The sequence below is a fragment of the Ornithorhynchus anatinus genome, chromosome 5 (genome assembly GCF_004115215.2).
Source record: "Ornithorhynchus anatinus isolate Pmale09 chromosome 5, mOrnAna1.pri.v4, whole genome shotgun sequence".
Classification (NCBI taxonomy): domain Eukaryota; kingdom Metazoa; phylum Chordata; class Mammalia; order Monotremata; family Ornithorhynchidae; genus Ornithorhynchus; species Ornithorhynchus anatinus.
This window is the reverse complement of record NC_041732.1, coordinates 67,370,320-67,387,655: the sequence shown is the minus strand read 5'-3', so window position 1 is coordinate 67,387,655 and position 17,336 is coordinate 67,370,320. Positions and strand designations below refer to the sequence as shown.

The following is a 17,336-nucleotide window of genomic DNA, read 5'->3' as shown; positions in this document are numbered from 1 at the left end:
GACATACCCTGAACATTTCTGTAGAAAGATAATCCGGGCAGCTCGATGTGGTACAACGTGCCTGTTATATTGTACTCTCCCAAGTGCTTAGTACAGGGCTCTGCACACAGTAAGTGTTCAATAAATATGACTGACTGACTGACTAACTGACTCAGGGGCCCTTCCTCCCTATTGGGTTTTAGAGTTCTTATAAAGTGGCTCTCATCATTCCTCAGTTCCTCCATTGTAGGAATAGACAAGTGGTTTCAGTCTTGCCCGAAGATATATGGAGAGACACCTGTGGCCCAAAACAATCGTTGGTGGGTGCTTTGCTCTCTGCTTTCTGGCTATTCCTCTCTGCCTTTGCCAGGAGTTTTTAACCCCAAGTTAGAGTTGAAATAAGACGGTTCCAGCATGAGCGGCATTGGCTCTCTATAGATCTGACTTGACTTCAGAGTCCATGACAGCTTTCTTGGGCCTCAAGTGGGAATTTGGGGTAGTCAGGACACTAAAGACATCTGTCAAAGGAGCTTGTAAAATGAAACTTTGGCTCTGCACCTCCATCTCCTTTTTTGTTCTCAAATCCCTCCCCTCCCACATGGGGGATTCCTGCTGGGACTCACCTAGCTGTCAAATGGAGAGGATTTCTAACGAAAGGACCACCTAGGCCTGAATGTAATAATAATTGTAATATCTGTAAAGCACCTATTATATGCCAGGCATTGTACTAAGCACTGAGGTAGATACAAAATAATAGGGATGGACACAGTCCCTATCCCACAGGGGGCTCACAGACTTAATCCCCGTCTTATAGATGAGGTTACTGAGGCCCAGAGAAATGAATGACTTGCCCAAGGTCACACAGCAGACAAGTGGCAGAGTCAGAATTAGAACCCAGGTCCTTCTGATTACCAGGCCCTTGATCTATCCACTTGACCATGTTGCTCCTCTTCTCTGGGCATGTAGCAAGAGAGCCCAGCTCACCAGGAATCCTAAAAATAACTGGCTAATGTGGGTGGTGAAGGCAAAGTGGCTACCCTGGCAACAGGCTGCTGACCCATGGCAGTCTGGCACAGGAGGAAGCACTCTGCTGCCATCGCTTTGCTCCTAAATGGGTTTTCTACATTTTCAAACCTTTGCTTGCACTGTACCATGTGTAGCCCCCCGGCCTGAAAGGGATGGGGAAGCATAATCGGTGATCAAGGATGTCATCAAGCAAGAATCCTTGTGACCAGACTAAGCCTCCTCTGTCATGACAAGGCAGAGATCCCCATCCCTTTAGATTACAATTCATTGTGGGGAAAACGGGGCAACAAAGTAGAGTGCCTTCATTTGATCCCTTCCCAGACCCACAGCACATATGTATATATGTATAACTTAGTTATTTATATTAATGTCTGTTTCTCCTATAGACCGTAAGCTCGATGTGGGCAGGGAATGTGTCTGTTTATTGTTATACTGTACTCTCCCAAGCTCCCCTCGTAGGGTCGCAACTGGAGAGTTTCCAGTACTCTACTAGTCTCAACTATGGGAGGGAGAGTCAAGCAGAGGTCTCCCCATTCCATTCCTAGTTTGGGCAGTGGCTAGAGAGTGGAAGGCAATCAGCTACAAGTCAAAACTCGCCTGTGCTGGGCAGCAGTGGCCTGGGAGAGAGTCAAGGGCGAGGCTCAAGTTTACTGTGCAGAAAGAGGCAATGGTAAACCATGTTTATATTTTTATCAAGAAAACTCTAGGGTTACACTACCAGAAGCAGTGTGGCTCAGTGGAACGAGCCCGGGCTTGGGAGTCAGAGGTCATGGTTTCAAATCCCGGCTCTGCCACCTGTCAGCTGTGTGACTGTGGGCAAATCACTTCACTTCTCTGTGACTCAGTTCCCTCATCTGGAAAATGGGGATGAAGACTGTGAGCCCCACTTGGGACAACCTGATGACCTTGTATCGGCCCCAGCACTTAGAACAGTGCTCTGCATATAGTAAGCGCTTAACAAATACCAACATTATTATACATAAGTGCTGTGATGCTGAGGGTGGGATGAATAAAGGGTACAAAACCAAATTATATTATCCATTAATAGTCACCTTCCCGCAGATGGCTCTTCATACTGTTTCAACTAAAAGGGTTCTTATTCCTATGAGCACTCACACTTTATTCTTTCCTCTGGTCTGTGCCTGCTAATTTGATTATATCGTTCTCTTCCAAGAGCTTAGCACAGTGTTCTGCATGTCATAAGTGCTCAATAAATGCAATTTACTGAATGACTGATTGACTGATACATACATAGTCATGTCCCTGGAATTTGGAGGCTTTAGCCATCACCCAAAGAGAGAAAACACGGTTTGATTAATTCAGAAAACAAAGACCTGGCTGGTGCAAACATGTTTGAAGAAAGGTTCTCAGAAGGCAAGTAAATCTGGAACTAGAAGGCAGAAAAATGAGCCAGAGAAAAGGAGAAGTGGTTGAGTCTGACATTTAGCACTGGTACAATTGGGGAATTCCTCTCTCTGCTGTAGTCATAAATAGACAAATATTTCTTGAACTATCCAAAATCCAAGACATTCCACCCTCCTGAAGTATAGAGGAAGGAAAACCATTTCTGGGCAGCATGGCCTAATGGAAAGAGTGCAGGCCTGGGGAATGAGGAGACCCGGGTTCTAATCCCAGCTTTGCCACTGACCTGTTGGGTGGCCTTTAGAAAGTCACTTCACCTCTCTGAGTCTCAAATTCCTCACCTGTAAAATGGGGATGATTCCATGCTTTCTCTGTCTCTTCGACTGTGAGCCCCGTGTGGGCCAGGAACTGTGTCTGATCTGATTTTCTTGTATTGAACCCAGCATTTCAGCAGTGTGTTGGCACATAAGAAGTATTTAATAAATATCATTTTAGAAACTTGGCAGGATCCCCCACTTCTGATTCTGATACAGAAATTAAAGCCAAAGTGTCATTTTACAAGCTAATTTGACAAATGTCTTTAGTGTTCTGGCTGCCCAAAATTCCCACTTGAGGCCCAAGGAAGCTGTCATGGAGTCTGAAGTCAGGTCAGATCTATAGAGAGCCAATGCCACTCATGCCAAAACCATCTTATTTCAACTCCAATATGGGGTTAAAAACCCTTGGCAAAAGCAAAGAGGAATAGCCAGAAAGCAGAGAGCAAAGCACCCACCAGATTGTCTTGGGCCACAGGTGTCTCTCCACATATCTCTGGGCAAGACTGAAACCACTTCTCTATTCCTACAAGGGAAGAACTGAGGAATGATGAGAGCCACCTTATAAGAACTCTACAAACCCAACAGGGAGGAAGGGCCCCTGGGTCAGTTAGTCAGTCAATCATATTTATTGAACACTTACTGTGTGCAGAGCCCTGTACTAAGCACTTGGGAGAGTACAATATAACAGGCACGTTGTATTGTACCACAACGAGCTGCCCGGATTATCTTTCTACAGAAATGTTAAGGGTATGTCACTCCCCTCCTCAAAAATCTACAGTGGTTGCCTATCCACCTCTGTATCAAACAAAACCTCCTCGCCATTGGCTTTAAAGCACTCCATCACCTTGCCCCCTCCTACCTCACCTCACTTTTCTAGTTGTCTAGCTCCAATCATTAGAATGGGCACCCCCAAAATGGCACAGGTGCCATCTCAGTATAAATGGTCAGTCAATCGTATTTATTGAGTGCTTACTGTGTGCAGAGAGCTGTACTGAGCACTTGGGAGAAGCAGCTTGGCTCAGTGGAAAGAGCCCGGGCTTGGGAGTCAGAGGTCATGGGTTCGAATCCCAGATCTGCCATTTGTCAGCTGTGTGACTGTGGGCAAGATGCTTAACTTCTCTGGGCCTCAGTTACCTCATCTGTAAAATGGGGATTAACTGTGAGCCTCACGTGGGACAACCTGATTACCCTGTATCTACCCCAGTGCTTAGAACAGTGCTCTGCACATAGTAAGCGCTTAACAAATACCAACATTATTATTACAGTATAACAATATAGCAGACACATTCCCTGCCCACAACACGGTACAACCATTAAGGCAGAGTTGGATGCCCAAATAAGAAATCAGAAACCCAGTGGCACTTAAATATATCTCTCTGCCCAAGTGACACCCCTTATACATCTCCCAAGAATCGATTTACAAGCACATATGATTGTCATTTTATAGAGAGATAAAAGTGTCCCAGAGAATCAGGGGACAAACTGAGAGTAGAATTCTACTCCAACACCACTGCCTTTGACTTCCACTTCTCCTGACTGAGAATGAATATGAAATATGGAAAATCTCCAATTTGAACTAGAGTCTCCCTCCCTTTGGCTTCTTAAACTCAGCCAAAAGTTGATCAAGTATCTTACAGCCGCTAATAAATTCTGCTAGAGTTCAGCTCCACTGCAGCTCCCTTGATAGGACTTACTTTGGAGGAATACTGCCATTGTTAAATGCTAGATTTTTTTTAACATTGGGCCTGCCTTCAAAAACCCCCAGATTATCAATCCCCACCTGACAGAACAAAGCCTCAGCACTTACCAGGCAGCAGCCAAGGGAGCCGGCATTCTCAGCGATCTATTCTCCTCACCTCACTCCAGCCTTAGGAGGCAGAATCTCCCAAAACACCAGAGAATGAGAAGCAACAGTACAAATAAAACTTAGGCCTTCCCCTTTTACAGTCTGTTACCAGCTTGCGAAGTGGAGTATCACCTGAGTGCTGGAAAGGCCAGGCAAGAATAAATTGAAAAAATATCAGAGCGGAAACCTAGGGCCTCGAACTGCTTCAGCTGTAGAGAAGCTTGAAATAATATTATTAGTGACTAGACTAACACCTTCTTAGGAATATGAAGCTACTAATATGATGGAAAACAGTTATTTCAGGATAGGACCTGGGTTTTAATCCCGGCTCAACTACTTGTTTGCTGTGTGACCTTGGGCAAATCACTCAATTTCTATGGGCGTCGGTTTCCTCATCTGTAAAATGGGGATTCAGTACCCATTCCCTCTCCTACCTAGACTGTAAGTCCCATGTGGGACAGAGACTGCATCCAACCTGATTGGTTAGCATCTACCCCAGTACTTAGTACAGAGCTTGGAATATAATACTCTAGTAAGAGCTGGGATAGTACAACTCACAGTTATTATTGTTACTATTATTATTATTATTATTAGGAAAGAGCCAGGATAAAAGAACAACAAATCTTGGCTACCACACAGTTCTTTCCACTGTTTTCTATTTATTGCTTTTGTTCTTGTCTTTCTCCCCGATTAGACTGTAAGCCCGTCAAAGGGCAGGAACTGTCTCTATCTGTTAATAATGTTAATAATAATGTTGGTATTTGTTAAGCGCTTACTATGTGCAGAGCACTGTTCTAAGCGCTGGGGTAGATACAGGGTAATCAGGTTGTCCCACGTGAGGCTTACAGTTAAACCCCATTTTACAGATGAGGTAAATGAGGCACAGAGAAGTTAAGTGACTTACCCACAGTCACACAGCTGACAAGTGACAGAGCCGGGAGTCGAACCCATGACCTCTGACTCTGAAGCCCAGGATCTTTCCACTGAGCCACTCTGCTTCCCCAATTTGTTACCGATTTGTACATTCCAAGCGCTTAGTACAGTGCTCTGCACATAGTAAGCGCTCAATAAATACTATTGAAAGAATGAATGAATGCTTTCAAAAAGTCGAGTTTATAACAAGTGTTATTCCCTATAGCAGAAATATTCCAAGAACATTTGCAGAAAAAAACAATAAATGTGTAAGTCTGTCAGAGAACAGTAATAATAATAATAATACAAAAATATATTTGTTAAGCACTTACTCTGTGCCAAGCTCTGAGGTAGATCAATATAACCAGATCGTTATCTCTGTTCCGCACGGAGCTCACTGTTTGATGCGGAGGTGGATGGACAGTCACTGAAGGTTCTTGAGGTGTGGGGAAACATGGCCTGAACATTTCTGTAGAAAAATGATCCGGGCAGCAGAGTGAAGTACAGGCTGGAATGGGGAGAGACAGGAGGCAAGGAGGCTGATGCAGTAATCAAGGTAAGATAGGATAAATGCATGCATTATTGTCATAGTAGTTTGGGCAGAGAGGAAAGAAAAAGTGGATATTAGCGATGTTGTGAAAGTTGGACAGGATTTGGTGACATCGAATATGTGGGTTGAATGAGAGAGATGAGTAGGGGGTAATGCCAAAGTTATGGGTTTGTGAGACAGGGAGGATAGTGGTGCTGGGAAACAGACATGGGAAAATCAGAGGGAGGACGGGGTTTGGGTGGAAGTATGAGGAGCTCTGTTTTAGACAACTTGAGTATGAGGTGTTGGCAGGGTATACAAGTAGAAATGTCCTGAAGGCAACAAGAAACGTGAGACTGCAGAGAAGGAGAGTAATCAGGACTGGAGATGTAGATTTGGGAATCATTCAAATAGAGATGGTAGTTTAAGCCCTGGGAGCAAAGGAGTTCTCCAAGGGAGTGAGTGTGTTTGTAGACTAGAAGGGGACCCAGAGCCTTGAGAGAGGACTCCCACAGTTAGGGGATGGGAGGCAGAAGAGGAGCCCATGAAAGAGACTGAGAAGGAGCCGCCAGAGACATACGAGGAGAACCAGGAGAAGACAGTGTCAGTGAAGCCAAAGTTGCTGGACCTGTCCTTGGCCTGGCCCTCATCACTTTCCCAATCAGTCTCACTCTACCCTGCTTTCCCAACTGGCCCAGTTCCACCTTCCCAGTTTTTCCCCAGTAACCTCTACCCATCCAGCCTCTTTCCCTGGCCAGCCTTGCTGTCCCAGACTAAACCTTAGCCTCTGTTTCTGTGAGTGAGCAGCTCAAAAGCTGCTGTGTAGATTTCAGGGACCCACCCTCTGGGTGTACTATTTATATAGCACAGAGAATAGGATAGTACAGAGAAGCAGCATAGCCTAGGCGAAACAGCACGGGCTCGGGAGTCAGAGGACCTGGATTCTAATCCTGATTCTGTCAGTTGCTTTCTGTGTAACCTTGAGCAAGTCATCTGATTTCTCCATGCCCCAGTTTCCTCAACTGTAAAATGGGGATTATCTGTTCTCCCTCCTACTTGGACTATGAGTCTCATGTGGGACAGTCTGTGTCCAACACTTAGAACAGTGTTCCACTTAAATACTGTAAAACAATCACTTTCAAATACTGTCATAATAATACACCTTATATTTTAATAGGGCCTTTCTTTTGAAGAGCCCAAAGTGCTTACAGTCAGTGCAGAGGAAAGGTTAGCAAAGGTAAACAGGCCTCAGGCTTATTAAGGGTGGTGTGACTGTGATGTTTGTTAATGAAGTCAGTGATGAAAATTTAAACCTCAATTATCTGAATATTTCAGGAATAGAACAACCCTTCCACTTAGCTGAAGGGTTTTCAATCAATCGGTGATAATTTTGGCTACTTTTCAAGCAGACAACCTGAGTTACGGAGCTTAAAAATCAGTTCTAAAAGTCGCAGCGGATAACTGTGTCTAGAATGGACCATTCTCAGCTAGCAGTTTCCCTGGGGCTCAGAATGAATGGGTACACAAGGAGTGACTCTCATAGATCTAGGGAGCCTCAGAAAGACGGCATGAAAGATTTCTGCTGACCCAGCTGGGGCTCCAGAGAACATGAACTGAAAGAATGCAGTAAGGCAATAAAAAAAAGTTAAACAGAAGAAATGAGGTGTTTACTGACTTCTTGTTCTCAAGTTAAAGGTTAAGTCAGCAAGCACTAAGAATTCTACCTAACAGTGAGCTCTGCTAGGAAATAGCAAGCATTTTTCTAATACCTAACTCTTGCTTAATAACAATCTTCAAGTATGGGAAGAGAAGAGTGCACAGAATGAGGTGAGCTGAAGTTCCTGCTTTCTTACCCAAATAAGAGGTAAATAGCCAATCAAACGATAGTATTTATTGAGTGCTTACTCTGTGCAGAGCACTGTACTAATGCTTGGGAAACTGTAATAAAATAGGATTGGTAGACATATTCCCTGCCCACAAAGAGTTTACTGTCTAATGGAAATCGGTTTAAATTGCAGCAGGTGTTATTTTGATGAGGTGTAAGGAAAAAACTTTTCAAACTTAAGTGTTTCTAGGTATCAGGCTGCATTAGCGAGCATGGCTGCTATCTCCTTAGAGGCATGGAGGCTGGTGACTCCAACTTTGAGGGGTAGCCATTGTTTTGCTTTTCATTCATTCAATCAATCATATTTATTGAGCACTTACTGTGTGCAGGGCACTGTACTAAGCGCTTGTAAAGTACAATTCATCAACAGAGACAATCCCTACCAAACAATGGGCTCCCAGTCTTGAAGGGGGGAGACAGACAACAAAACAAAACAAGTAGACAGGCATCAATAGCATTAATATAGGTAAATAGAATAATAGATATATGCATATCATTAATAAAATAAATACAGTAATAAATATGTACATATTTACACATGTGCTGTGTGAGGGGGGAGGGGGGTGGAGCAGAGGGAGGGAGTAGGAGCGATGGGAAGGGGAGGAGGAGGAGAGGAAAAGGGGGGCTCAGTCTGGGAGGGCCTCCTGGAGGACATGAGCTTTTAGTAGGGCTTTGAAGGGGGGACGTGAGCTAGTTTGGCAGATGTGAGGAGGGAGGGCATTCCAGGTCAGTGGTAGGACGTGGGCCAGGGGTCGACAGCGGGACAGGCGAGAACAAGGCACAGTGAGGAGGTTAGCACCAGAGGAACAGAGTGTGCGGACTGGGATGTAGAAGGAGATTCCATTTTATTAACGATGTGTATATATCTATAATTCTATTTATCCATTTTGATGCTATTGATGTCTGTCTACTTGCTTGTTTTGTTGTCTGTCTCCCACTCCTAGTCTGTGAGACCATTGTTGGGTAGGGATTGTTTCTATCTGTTGCTGAATTGTACTTTCCAAGCGCTTATAACAGTGCTCTGCACACAGTAAGTGCTCAATAAATATGATTGAATGAATGAATGAGAAGGGAGGTGAGGTTGGAGGAGGCAAGGTGATGGAGAGCTTTGAAGCCAAGAGTGAGGAGTTTTGCTTGATACAAAGGTTGATAGGCAACCACTGGAGATTTTTGAGGAGGGGGGTGACATGCCCAGAGCGTTTCTGTAGAAAGTTAATCTGGGCAGCAGAGTGAAGTATAGACTGAAGCGGGGAGAGACAGGAGGATGGGAGATCAGAAAGGAGGCTGATGCAGTAATCCAGTCGGGATATGATGAGCGATTGTACTAACAAGGTAGTGGTTTGGATGGAGAGCAAAGGGCAGAACTTGGCAATGTTGTGAAGGTGAGACGGGAAGGTTTTGGTGACGGATTGGATATGTGGGGTGACTGGATTTGACTCCCACTCTCCCTCATACCAGGAAAAGACACCCCCAAATGAGGTTTTCCCAACCCACTGGCTCTTTGAAGTTTGCCTTGTCTCACCCAAACCTGCCCTACTTGCTCCTCCCCATATATTTCCCTCTTTCCGGTACCTAAACACCAAATGAAAACTCTTCTTGGAGATTTTTAAGAGCTGGATACGGCACTCTTTTTCTGGAATGGATTAAGTGCGCTGCAGCCTAAAGTCAGAGGAATGGATCTCAAGAGATCCTCTCCATTCCTAGGAATGTATGAGAGCCTGATGAATCAAACCACAGCTATTAACTCCTCTCTGGTCTCACCAGAGACTTAAACATTCACATGGATTTACTTTCTTCATCCATGATATGCTGGGGAGCATGTGCAGGATTTAATTGAAATTTAATTTAAAGATCAATTTAACTGAAAGACCCAGGAATATGTTAAATAATTTGGGGTGGAATCTAGGACTTTCCAACCTCCAGAATTTCTCCATCAGGGTGAAATAAGACTGTAAGCTCATTGTGGGCAGGGAATATGTCTACCACCTCTGTTATTTTGTACTCTCCCAAGCACTTAGTACAGTGTTCTGCACACAGTAAAAGCTCAATAAATATGATTGATTGAAAAATAGATTCAGAGTCCATCAGCTTCTTTACAGTTGGGAGGAAAAGTTTGTTACATAATCAGGATTTTGAGGATCTGTGCACCCAAGATCACCCCTCCTCTTAGCCTCCCTTGAGGCTTTACTTTTCCTTCTTCCAGCCCCCATAAATGTCCTTTGCCTTTAATCTGACCCCTCATCCCCACTTCCCTAGGCAATACCGGGAACAACTTTATGTTGTGGGCTGAGAATGTGTCTTTTATATTGCTATATTGTACTCACCCAGGAGCTTAATACAGTGCTCTCCACACAGTAGGTGATCAGTAAATACAATTGTTTGTTTGCGCTCAGAGACCAATGCTGCTGGGTGGCATTTAATTACCATATGCATTCTACAATAAACAGGGAACCATCCTCCACCACCATGGAAGAAAATAAGAAATGAGTACACAGCTGTTCAGACTTTCCTGAAGTGCTGAACCTCAACCCCTGAAATGGAGCCTGGATGTTGTCACTTTCCGGTCACAAATCCTCACCCTGGAATGTTGTGTTTGCAGTAAACACTTCCAGAGCACAACTCTCCATAGAGAAATGTGCCTAGTAAAAGGAAAGCCTCAAAGCTGACCCACAAAACCCCAAAGAGAGGGAGAATCTGATAAGGTCCAGAAGCAAATTCCCTTACCTACTAAAGCTGTTCCATCCCTAATGGGTTTTTATATTAGTTTAGTTTTACATGAAAATGCTTTTTGGTTCTTCAGTTGCCCAGCCTTTTTACTCCAAATTACTGGCCCCTTCACACTCAAGGCCCTAAGGACAATTTAACCAGCTTCTCAGGATATCACTGGATTAAGTTGTAATTTCTGTCTTCTACCTCACAGGCCCCACCATTAAGAAAATTGACACTATCAGGTGCGATCTCCTTAAAATCTCCCCTGCCCCTTCTCAGTACCTCCCCTCTCCTGCCCCCTCTTCAACCCTCCCATCTTTCCCAGCATTATCTTTAGAGGAGATCTGATTCCTCTCAAAATCCACTCCCTCCACCTGCACATCGGAAAAGCGTGTGGCTCAGTGGAAAGAGCCCGGGCTTGGGAGTCAGAGGTTGTGGGTTCTAATCCCTGCTCCACTGCTTGTCATCTGTCAGTTGTCATCACTAAATCCTTGGGCAAGTCACTTATCTTCTCTGTGCCTCAGTTACCTCATCTGTAAAATGGGGATAAAGACTGTGAGCCCCATTGGGACAAGCTAATTCCCTTGTATTTACCTCAGTGCTTAGAATAGTGCTTGGCATATAGTAAGTGCTTAACAAATACCAACATTATTATTATCTGACCCCATTCCTTCGCACTTTATCAAAACACTTGCACTCTCCCTTCTTCTCTCCCTATCAGCCATCTTCAAACGTTTGCTCTCGAGTGGCTTCTTTTCCACTGCTTTCAAACGTGCCCATGTCTCTCCTATCCTAAAAAAAACCCCTCTCTTGACCTCAAAGCTTCAACCAGTTACCATCTCATCTCCCTCCTACCATTCCTCTCCAAACTCCTTGAGCGAGTTGACTACACCCATTATCTACCTTTCCATCTCACAAGCCCGTAACTTTGGCATTATCCTTGACTCCTCTCTTTCATTCAACCCACATACTCAATCCATCACTAAATCTTGTCGGTCCCACCTTCACAACATCACTAAAATCAGTTCTTTCCTTTCCATCCAAACTGCTAAGGCATCAATACAATCACTCATCCTATCCTGCCTGCATTACTGCATCAGCCTCCTTGCTGACCTCCCAGCCTCCTGTCTCTCTCCACTCCCGTCCATACTTCACTCTGCTGTCCAGATCATTTTTCTACAAAAATGATCAGGACAAGATTCCCCACTCCTCAAGGAACCCCGGTGGTTGCCTACCCACTGCCGCATCAAACAAAAACTCCTCACCATTGGCTTTTAAGCACTCTATCACCTTGCCCCCTCCTACCTCACCTCACTACTCGCCTACTACAACTCAGCCCACACACTTCGCTCTTCTAATGATAACCTTCTCACTGTGCCTCAGTCTCGTCTATTTTGCTGCCAACCCCTCACCCACCTCCTGCCTCTGGCCTGGAACACCCTCCCTCCTCAAATCTGACAGACAATTACTCTCTCCCACTTCAAAGCCTTATTGAGGGTACATCTCCTCCAAAAGGTCTTCCCAGACTAAGCCCCCCTTTCCTCTTCTCCCACTCCCTTCTGCACCACCCTGACTTGCTCCTTTTGTTCATCCCCCTTCTCGGCCCCAAAGCACTTACGTACATATCTGTAATTGATTTATTTATATTAATGCCTATCTCCCCACCTCTAAAATGAAATCATGTTGTGGAAAGGGAATATGTCAGTTTGTTGTATTCTCCCAAGCGCTTAGTACAGTATTCTACACACAGTAAGTGCTCAATAAATACGATTGAATGAATGAATGTGGTCCTGAGGTTGTTTAGATGATGGATCAGTCTTCACAGTGCAGAGGAGTTGTCGGGGCTGGGGACAGGGGTGGGGGGTGGGGGAGTTGTTTCAGGTGTACCCAGAAACCTCAATTTCCTTCAGTCTTCTGGCCTTTTTACCCTTCTCACACCTAATTGTATGTTCCTAGAGTTTCCCCTGCTAATGGGGTGGCTTCCAGGGTCTTCTGGGAGGTAAATGAAGAAGGGGCATGAGTTGGTCATTGAAATCAGCCCATGAAGAGGCTCCAGGAGTCTGCAGGATTCATTCCCTCCTCCCCATTCAAGCTCTTTTCCCTGACACAAGGGCAGGGTGAGCCCAGTTGGTTTTACTTCCAAAATGATTAAATAAGCCTCTACAAACAACTTCTACTGATGACTTAGCTACTAATTATTCATTGCCTACATCACTATTCTAATTACTAACATCCATTGCTTAATAACTCTCTGTTCCACATCACAGACATAAAGAATCAGTTAAATAATGCATTGTATTCCACAAGTTAGCCTAGGCATGGGTGCCTTGAAAAGGTTCTATAAAACAGCAGATTATCAGAATTGGGCTAATTTGATAATAATAACTGTGAAATTTGTTAAGCATTTCCTATGTGCCAGGCACTGTATTAGGCACTGGGGTAGATACAATATCTTATTTTATCTTGATAATGTTGTCTTGTTTTTGTTTTTTTCTGTTTTGCTTTGCTATCTGTCTCCCCCGTTTAGACTGTGAGCCCGTCACTGGGCAGGGATTGTCTCTATCTGCTGCCGAATTGTACAGTCCAAGCGCTTAGTACAGTGTTCTGCACATAGTAAGCACTCAATAAATACTATAGAATGAATTAATGAATGCAATACAGTCAAATCAGACACAGTCTAAAGGGGAGGGGAGGGAAAACAGGTATTCAATCCCCATTTTACAGATGAGGAAACTGGGTCCCAGAGAAGTTAAGCGACTTGCCCAAGGTCTCACAGAAGGCAGGCGGCAGATCTGGGATTGGAACCTACATCTCCTGACTTCCAGTCCTGAGATCTTTCCCCTGGGACACGCTGTTTCAACCCTGGACACTAACTTTTCTGTCCCTCAGCAGACATTACTTAGTTGTCCTGACTGGCACTCTAGAATAACCTTCATGGGAAATCCACTCAAGCAGATGATTAGAGCTGCATGAATGCATGCCTGATGTCAGATGAAGTAAGCAGCGTGGCTTAGCAGAAAAAGCCCGGGTTTGGGAGTCAGAGGTCATGGGATTTATTCCTGGCTCTGCCACTTGTTGGCTGTGTGACTTTGGGCAAGTCACTTAACTTCTCTGTGCCTCAGTTACCTCATCTGCAAAGTGGGGATTAAGACTGTGAGCCCCACGTGGGACAACCTGATTACCTTGTATCTGCTCCAGCGCTTAGAACAGTGCTTGGCACATAGTAAGTGCTTAACAAATACCATCATTATTATTATTATTATTACTGGTTTCTTGTATTGCTGGACCATGTCTTTGGGCCTCTGTTCCCCTTGATTAGGCCAAGCTGTTTTTAAAAATTGTATTTTGAATCGCTCCTATGTATTAGGCTTAGGACATCCTAGGCAGGCTGTATCCTGAGTTTTCATTAGTTTTCTCCCTTTCTAACTGAGAAGCAGTTGAATTTAAATTTATATATTTAGCTATACATTCAATTATTTGTTCATCTGTCTTGTCCTGATAGGTCTGCACTGCTCTCTGCTTTAAGCTGGTTCTTCTTCTGGCTCTCACTCTCTGAAAACAATGTTTTAGTCTGCCTCCTCCATTAAATGAAAGTTCCTTGAAGGTATGGAATGTGGGGCTGGCTAGTAACTTTTCCAAGCACTTAGCAAAGTGCCTAGCACTCATTCATTCATTCATTCGTTCATTCATTCAATTGTATTTATTGAGCACTTAATGTATGCAGATCACTGTACTAAGTACTTGGGAGGGTAAAATATGGCAACGGACAGACAAATTCCCTACTCACAATGAGCTAACAGTCTAAAGGAGGGGAGACAGATATTAATATAAATAAATTACATATATGTATATAACTGCTGAGTCATTCAATAGGTGCTTTATAAATATCATTTTTTTAATTGCTGGATTGAGAAGCAGTGCTGATTTACCTGTATTTGTTAGAAATGCCACAGCATATCAAACCATAGCGGTTCTAAAATCCTGTACCTTACACTTTAAAAAAATCCAATTATAAGTCATAAAATAGAGAAGACATTCTAAAATTGGTCCTATTTGCACACAAGGGAATGCTAAATGGATTTCCCCTTCCCACCTCAGCCAAACGAAATAACTGCCACCTCCCCTCCACACCATGGCCCCTCTCCTGGCATGCCCTGTGCATGCCGGCCTATGGGTATTTAAGGTTTAGCAGTGGATAGCCATGCCGCCTCATGAGGAACTTACCCCGGCTCTCCTCCGGGACACTGGGGAGACCCACCCCATCCTGTCTTCCATCACCCCAGCGGAAAAGAGAACTGCACCCACAGAGTGAAGCTTCCACAAAGCCTCAGGAAGACAAGTGGCTGCTGAAGTGGTTGCTGTGGCTATGAGTTTGCCTTATACGCTGAGCCATGAGGAACCTAAATTGCTTCTCCTCCAGCTCCAGCATCCCATTGATTTGGGGTTTTATTAACTGTGCTCTGCCCACAGTAAGCGCTCAGTAAATATGACTGATTGATAGATGGAGAGGAGAAGAGGGAAAGGGGAGAGAGGGAAAGCGGGGACAAGCTACACTGCCTCCATAATGCTACCCTTCTGGCCCAATTCCAGGTCCAAAGGCTGCTCGGTGGTAGGGCTCATAGCTCTGTGGGCAGGTTCGGCAGTCGTAACTAGTCCACCCTTTGCTTTCGTGGAGAGAGAATCCCCTCTTTCCCCATGGAACTGAGAACCAGACTGGCCTAGTGAGAAGCAGCATGGCCTAGCAGATAGAGCACAGGTCTAAGAGTCAGAAGGACCTGGGTTCTAATCCCCTTTCCACCACTTGTCTGCTGTGTGACCTTAGGCAAGTCACTTCACATCTCTGTGCCTCGGTTAACTCATCTGTAAAATGGGGTTTAAGACTGTGAGACCCCATGTGGGACAGGGACTGTGTCCAACCTGATCAGCTTGTATCTACCCCAGACCTCAGTAAAGTGTGTGACACAATGTAAACACTTAATAAATATCATACCAAAAGAAAAAAAATGGAGGGTACAAGATACACTGCCTCCATAGCACTACCCATCTGAGTTCTAGCCCATCTCTGCCACTTGTCTGCTTAAGTGGGCAAGTCACTTAAATTCTGTGGGCCTCAATTACCTCATCTGTAAAATGGGATTAAGACTGTGAGTCCCATGTGGAACAGGGATTGATCCAACCTGATTTGCTTATATTTACCCCAGTGCTCAGAATAATGGGTGACACATAGCAAAGGCTTAACAAATAGCATTTTTATTATTCTCTGGTCCAATTCCAGGTCCAAGGACTGCCAGTGATAGGGTTCATAGCTTTTGGGCAGGTTGGGCAGTTGTAGATAGTTCACCCTTTGCTTTCACGGAGAGAGAATCCCCTCTGCTCCCATGGAACTTGGTGCTGCTGATCAGAAACCACACCCTGCATAATCAGGGGGTGAGTGGGACTCTTGCTTCCCATATCTTTCCCCTTAGACCCACATTGAGGTTAACCAGTCTTAGATCTCCTGCTTTGCTGTCAAAGGCCCCAGTCCCGGGACTGGGACCTTTCTTGCTGGAGCCCCCCTCTCTCCCCTCCCCCAGAGAAGGATTCTGCAGGAGGAAAGGAGGAGGGGGAATGGGAAAATAAGGCGAAGAGAAAATGTGATCCAAACCAACGTTACCGACTTTCTTGGGCAGAACTCACCATTACTGAGAGTTCTAATGCTTTCTAATGTTCTTTCAAAAAATACATGTTTGGCTGCTCCTCATTTAAAGACCATACTCCTGCAAGGGAATTTATCCTTTGTGAAGATGAGCCGAAGAAGACCCCTGCATAACTAGAAATTCTTTTTGCAGCGTGCTCCTGTTTCCAACTCTTCTGCAGCCCCAGACATTTTTCACCAGCAAAAACTATTGACTACCTCCTTGGTTTCCTCTGATAGCCTGCGGTACCAGATTAAGACTCCCATAATTAATAATAATTATGGTATACAATAATCCTTTGCAAGCTAATAATAGTTGTGGTATTTGATGAGTGCTTGCTATGTGCCAATCTCTGTACTAAGTGCCAAGGTAGATAGAAGATAATCAGGTCCCAGATGGGGCTCGCAGTCTAAGTAGGAGGGAGAACAAGCATTGAATTCCCACAGAGAAGTCAAGTGACTTGACCATGGTCACACAGCAGGTAAGTGGTGGTAACATTATCCCTAAGAAATATATAATCATCCCTGCTTACCAAGTAATTCAGCTTTCTACCTCTATGCCAAAGAGACCATGGCTGGGGCAGGAATAAGAACAGAGATTTGCCTGGGCTCATAACCCTGGGCCACACCCTCAGGATAACAACAAGAGGTCTGATCAACACTGCACCAGGATGTTGTCATTTCTCCAATCAATCACTCCAAGCGCTTAGTACAGTGCTCTGCACATAGTAAGTGCTCAATAAATACTATTGAATGAATACTACATTTTTTGGCACTGAAAATTCCAAATACTGTATGTTGGGCAGTGCTTATTTGGACATCTTCTCTGTAATACAAGGAATGGCTTCAAGTCTTTGGAGAAAGGTAAAGGAATTGAGACTGTTTAATCTGCATAAGAGAAGACTAAGTGGGGAGCAAATAACCATCTGTAGAAAGGATTTCTGAAGTCAGAGGATTTGCTAGTCGACAGCTGCCAAACCAACAAAGTGTTCTAATGCTCTCTAACTACATTTTCTTCTCCAATTAAGGAGTAATTTTAATTGCATCGATATTCTGAAAGTGTCCATATTTGCTGATAAGGTTCCTGGCCCCTGTTC

The 17,336-nt window shown here is 44.4% G+C and overlaps 1 non-coding gene across 1 annotated transcript; it reads left to right on the top strand.

The window, feature by feature from the left end:
- Window positions 1–1,454: 1,454 nt before the first annotated feature.
- On the top strand, window positions 1,455–1,592 carry LOC114812569. Its single transcript, XR_003760220.1, has one exon. It is a non-coding gene; the product is annotated as a small nucleolar RNA SNORA7 (small nucleolar RNA).
- Window positions 1,593–17,336: the final 15,744 nt, after the last annotated feature.